We start from the raw sequence: 6,104 nt of genomic DNA, 5'->3' as shown, positions 1-6,104 counted from the left end.
TATCCTTCACTTTAAGGCAAATATAGTTTGGAAGTATTATGGTCTCAAAAAATAAACAGTCATTTGGATTTAGACTCTGGAGACAACACTTGGCTTAACTCCTACTCCACTTCGTATTTTGGGCAGATTTTCTTATAGTTTCATAAACCTCAGTTGCATAAAGGAGTTTAATTGCTTTTACATTTGGGCTGCCTGCAAGGCTGATATTCAACATACTAGCACCAAAGAAAATTTTATTTAATCCCTACCAAAACACCAACAAAACTGCCACCACAATGTGTAGGCTATATTTACAGATCAGGATTCCTGCTACCTGTTTAGATTAAACCTTTTATCAACTGTGCAAAAGCATGCTTTTCAAGAAACATAACTGCCACATACTAAGATAATAAATTAGGCAATTTCCATTGTGCTAGACCTACTTCCGTGGGACGTGAGGGTTCAGCTCTCTGCAGGTCTGGCCTCCAAAAGCAATAGAAAACCTTAAAAGCAATCATGTCATTAAGAAACCGATATGTAAAGACATGCATTAAGCTGTGCAGGAATGAAGGTACATGGTATGCAAACAGAATGGCATGTGGGTAAACGCTACTTCCATTTCAAGTACAATATGCAGAACTTCCTTTTAAGAAGCTTCAGTTCAATTTCTGTGTTACTGGAAAAAAAAACTCAGAATATTCAACACGCAGGGCAACATAGAAGGATGAGAATGTCTGTCTGACTGCCCTCGTGTTGCCTTGTACTGACAAGAGTGGTCAGACCCAAATGAGTATTTTTGATTCATCCGATAGTGTTATCTGTGGTGAGAATCTGAGGAAAATAATGTGAAAATAGAGACTATCTCTGGTCGTTTGTGTATTTTCTATGTGAATGGGAGAGGAGACGGAAGGAGGCAGGATTCAGAAAAGGCCGGTTGCTTTTGGAAGGAAATATAAGTGAATTCATAAGGAACAAGAACCATACAAGGTATCAAACTTTCATCCTGAGGGCTAAAAACACAAATGGCTTCCAAATAAGCTAGAGAAACAGCAGTAGCTCACATCTAATCAGGCATTTTCAGGATGTGCATTGGAAGATGGGGTCTGTAGGTGCTTCTGAAGGAAACTGGTGCCTTTGTGATACCACGATGCAATGTTATGTTGAGGTTAACAGAAGCAGAAAAACTTCAGGATGAAGGAAGTCTTACTGCTATTGAGAGTCACTAGCGACTCTAATGGCTCAGCTGCTCCAAGCTCTCTGAGTGTGTGTTGGAGAAACATAGCTTGAGATACCTCTTTTGGTCCTTGTGTTAGTTTGAAAAAGATGTGCTTTCTTGGACCCAAACCTTGCCTTGCATGACCTAATAACAATATCAGGTCTCAGGAGGAGATCTTCTCCATCATGGTATACAGCAGTATGAGAAGCCGTCAGTCCAAACTACATTTTCTGCACACTGCTGCTATGCAAAAGAAGCAGAAAAGCAGACAAAGCTAACCTCTGTACAAGCAGAACACTGGCCTATTTCCCCATCATGCCCCTGTCCACTGGACCACAGCTGTTGTAAACTTGAGGTAGAGATAATTCTCATTTAACTTAATTTTTTTGTGTTCTCACTCCCTCAGTAATGTGTGTGGTGCCTCTGAGTATTACCTAAAACACAATAAAAGCCTCAGTTTTAAAGTATTTGCTATACATCTGTCCAGAGTTCTCATATGATAGCTATGATCCATCTAATTTCCAGTGCTCTTTTTTGAGTAGAGAATATTGCCTACTTTTTAAGTATTAAAACCTTCTGTTTCTTTTAAGAAAAAAACCCTATAAGCAGCAGTTATAAATTATTGCCTTTTTAACATACATCTCTGTTTTTCATACCTTCTGTATTCACTATAGCAATATTAAATGGCAGTGTTGTGATATTCCTCCAACAATGCATAATGCTGGCTTCCTCAGTTATATATGATGCGTCTAACAGGCTCTATTTAAGTGTCGATAACTAAGAAAGAGAATAAATAACAAATAGACTGCTTTTCTGTGTCTCTTGCTTCTTCTAATATTTTGCTAGGAGGCAAACAAAACTGAGTCTTTCTTATCCAGACCTCTGCCCTATCGTGTCTCTTTAAATTTGATTTGCTGCAATGCAGTATTTTGTTTACTCTCCAAGAAATTTCGTAAAGGACAGTGCTAAGTAGATACAGACCCAGAGACTGCAGCATAGAGTCCAAACGCTTGTGATATCTCATGTTTTTTAAGGTCTCCTGTACTTTGAAAAGAAGGTTTTGAAAGGTTCTCTGAAAAAATATCACGGTTGGAGAAGTAAAATAGAGTTTAAGCTTCACATAGGAGAATAGAGAAATTAGTCATTAGAATTCCTTTGTAAAGGAAAGGGACGGTAAAGGTAGGTGGCAACACCAGTGCTGATATAAGGCATGGAGATTACATAAAGAGTAAGGGCTACACATCATTTATTTAGATTGCTACTTTTTGGATTTTATACTGATAATAGCAGCCAAGAAGGTTTTTATGATGCTTTTTCACTGCTCAGAATTACTTGATTTTTTTAATGATTGGTATATGGATGCTGTATGGAAAAGAAATAAGTGCATTAGCTACTGACTAGGCACACATTATCCATGTGCACATAGTGTTTATAATGTACGCATATACAAATACATATGCATAAGTAAATATTAATAAACAGAAGTTTTATGTGTTTTAACAGGGCCAACAAAGACACATACATAAGCAGACAGTTGCTGATAACATTTTGTTGTTGTGTTGCTATTTTCATGCTTTATTATTGCAACAAGTCATACAGTGGAGATATGATCAGCTGATCTCCTGAAGTCTCTAGCAGACCTACTTTTTAGTGAACAAATTGCAAATTTTATTTATAGGAGACATATTTTGCTAAACATTTACAGGCAAATGTGCAGACATATGTCTCAAAGAGTTAACTACAGAAATAGTCAATATAGATGGTCAATAGCCAAACACAGAGAAAAGGAAGAGAAAAGAGATGACAAGGGAGCTCCCAAAGTGACGGGAAGATGAGTATGTGCAAGCCCCAAAACAGGAAAGTAACAGAAGCTCTCTGCTTCCCCCTGTGGGAGAAAAAACAGCCTTAGCAGGTCTGATTTGCATATATTATTTTCATTATTATTGATACATCAGGGTATTCCATGAGACTTTCCTGTCTGCTGTGCTCTGTTTCACAAATTAGAAGACACAACGTATGTAAATATATTTACAAAAACAAATGTTGAAGAAACTGTGAGAGGAAATAGCTAAAGGGAAGAGGTCACCCTAATTACAGTTGTCTCCAGTTGGGTAGGGAGCCCATGTTTTATGGAGGCTTTGCATCTGTTTCTTTAATTTATTATACAGGTATCAGATTGCATGGTTCTGCTTCTGGCTTTTAATGGGGATATTATGAATTCAGCAAAGTTTTGAGTGTAATCTCTTCCTTGTTCCCTTTTTTTCTCCCTTGCTATCCTTTTTCCTGTGGTTACACACAAACTGTTTGTTTTTCCTGTGTTATTGTAAGCTCAGTCTGTTTTTTTCCACCTTCATCCTTCTTTGTTAGTTTGCAGTGGAGATATAAATGAAGAATACTGATAATATTTTTTTAGTAGCAGATTTACACAAGAAAATCACTACCTATCATGACTTACACAAATAAATAAATTACAGACACTAGCCTAGGTTAGTACTTAATCTCATTTACACCCACCCATGTAAAAAAGTAGACAGGAAAATATAACTGAAATAAGAGCCCGTTTCTGTCAAAATCTCACCTATTGCACATAGATGTAAGTCTGAGGACTCATGAGACCTCACTCCAATTCCTTTAGCCTGTCTCAGTCACCCACAGTGCAAATCAGAGCACTCAGATTGAGAAAATTTTTCTAATCTGACCAAAAATGCAGTAAGTGCCACCAGAGAATGACTCAGAGCACTGGAAGGTGCATGACTAATGTCTGTGTACATGAATATTCCTTGAAATGCAAAAATCATAACTTTTATATGAAAGTACAAATTTATATGGATGCTGATGTTTTCAAAATTTGTCACCGTCTGTTTTCGATGGGACTCATCTTACCAAACAAAGACTTTTATACCTGAGCTAGTCGTCCCTAGCTCCCTAAATGGAGAGTAAACACTCTCCAAACAAAGATTTCATCTCATCTTGGACGAGATGTCTGAAATGGAGAAGTATGGTGAACTATGCCATAAATAGACATATTTATCATTGACTGTAAAGGCAGCATAGGTACTACTAAATGTAGTTACACTACCTGAGTCCAAAGTTAGGTGAGATTAATGCAATGTTTCAGGTCATAAAAACCAGATCCTTGGAGCATTTCTCATTTTTAATAGTCTCTTACTATTTAATCATCATTATTTATCATTAGCAGGGTTCCAGGCATAGCTGCAGGAGTTCCTGTATTATCTACCTCCTGTTCTCACTTGTCTCTTGAGGAGGAGCTGCAACACACTACTGAAGTTTCCTTACATGAAGATGACTATCCAGTGTATGAAGCCATGGAATTATGTCCAGAATATAATAAAAAGGTAATAAAGTAACCTTATATTCTGTGAAATATATTACTTTTAGTAAAAAAAACCCCATCTTCACCTGCTCGGTCATCCTGTTCACCTGATCATTTGTCTTGCCTACCCTAGGAAAAATGGCATGTAAATCTTCAATAAAATTATATTATTTGCTCATATTCTTTCAATTACAGTCATTATTTATGGTATTTTTCAATTTAAGACAAGATTTTTAATTGTTACTCTTGAATAAGCAGTAAACTTTTAAAAGATTAATTAAATATGTTTCTTTGTGGAGGTTTCCTTTATACCTTCTAATTATTATTTTTTTTAATATACTGGAATTTATATTTACCCATGAATAAACTGCCAAGAGCTATTTGTACTTTTAACAAACAATAGGCTAATATTTTTTAAAATGTCCCTTGTTCTAATTTGTTTTATAATTTTCTTTCTTCTTTACTTTTTTTGCAAAGATAATTGGACATTTTTTAATACTGCTTATGATGGCAATACACTTTGTTGCTTACCACAGATATTTTGGAATATAACAAATGTTTAAAATTAATAAAATATTTTTAAAAGAGAACAATAGTTCAATTTCAATATAAAAATTAAAGTTTTCCCCTTTAAGGAGTATTTTTCTGTATTAATTTATGAATCAAGGCATTTATGGAAAGATTGATATATATTCAAAAATGAAAAAGAAAGTTACAAAGTGAATTTAAGATGTATATACAAAAAAGAAACTTTATGCTGACAGTTGCTCTTAAATATGAACTTTGTAAAAATATTTTTAATTGGAAAAGAGGGATTCATCAAAACAAAACTGTTAATAACAGCTGTTTTCTATGAGCAGACATAACAACATTCTGAAAAATGTTGAAAATCAAATGTTTTAGAAGTTTTAAATGCACCAAACAGCCTGCATTTACACTTTCAAAATCAAAATTATGATATTTTGCTCTTAAATTACTTTTCAATTTAAAATAGTGCAAAGAAGTAATAAAAGAAAAAGCTAAAAATCAAAATGGGATTGTTCAAAACAATCAAATTGAAATGTTTTGACTGACCAACTCAAACTCTCCTGTTTTCTCTACTGAACACATTTGAGAATTTTATCTTTCATCTCACTTCAGCACAGGAACATTTTTCTATAACCTTGAAAATTCTTACAATTCTTACTAAAACCATGAGAAAAAATTTTGAAAAGACAAATTAGTCACAGAAATAGACAGCTATTGAAACCAGTAAATTAATTTAAGAAAATATTGGTACATTTTCAGATAAATAAAGCAAATAGAAGTAAAAAAGACATTTATGTGCATGTTATCAATAAGACATTCTGTGGTTAAGAAAAAAGAAGCAAGAATTGTATACCTCAGTGAATCGTAACTTCTTCAGTCACATTGAGCAAGTCGTTACTTGTCTAAAAGTTGGGTGTCAAGTCTAAATTCTGTCTTTGAGGAGAGGTAGCATCTACATTAGGGCAAGACTCATCCCAGATTGTGTTAGGCTGAATTGTCTTGAAAAATCTACTTTTTTTATATTGGTTAATCAGAAAGTCTTGACAA

Source organism: Strix uralensis, chromosome 3 (assembly GCF_047716275.1).
Source record: "Strix uralensis isolate ZFMK-TIS-50842 chromosome 3, bStrUra1, whole genome shotgun sequence".
Lineage (NCBI taxonomy): Eukaryota > Metazoa > Chordata > Aves > Strigiformes > Strigidae > Strix > Strix uralensis.
The sequence above is the reverse complement of the archived record's forward strand: the minus strand, read 5'-3'. Positions refer to the sequence as shown.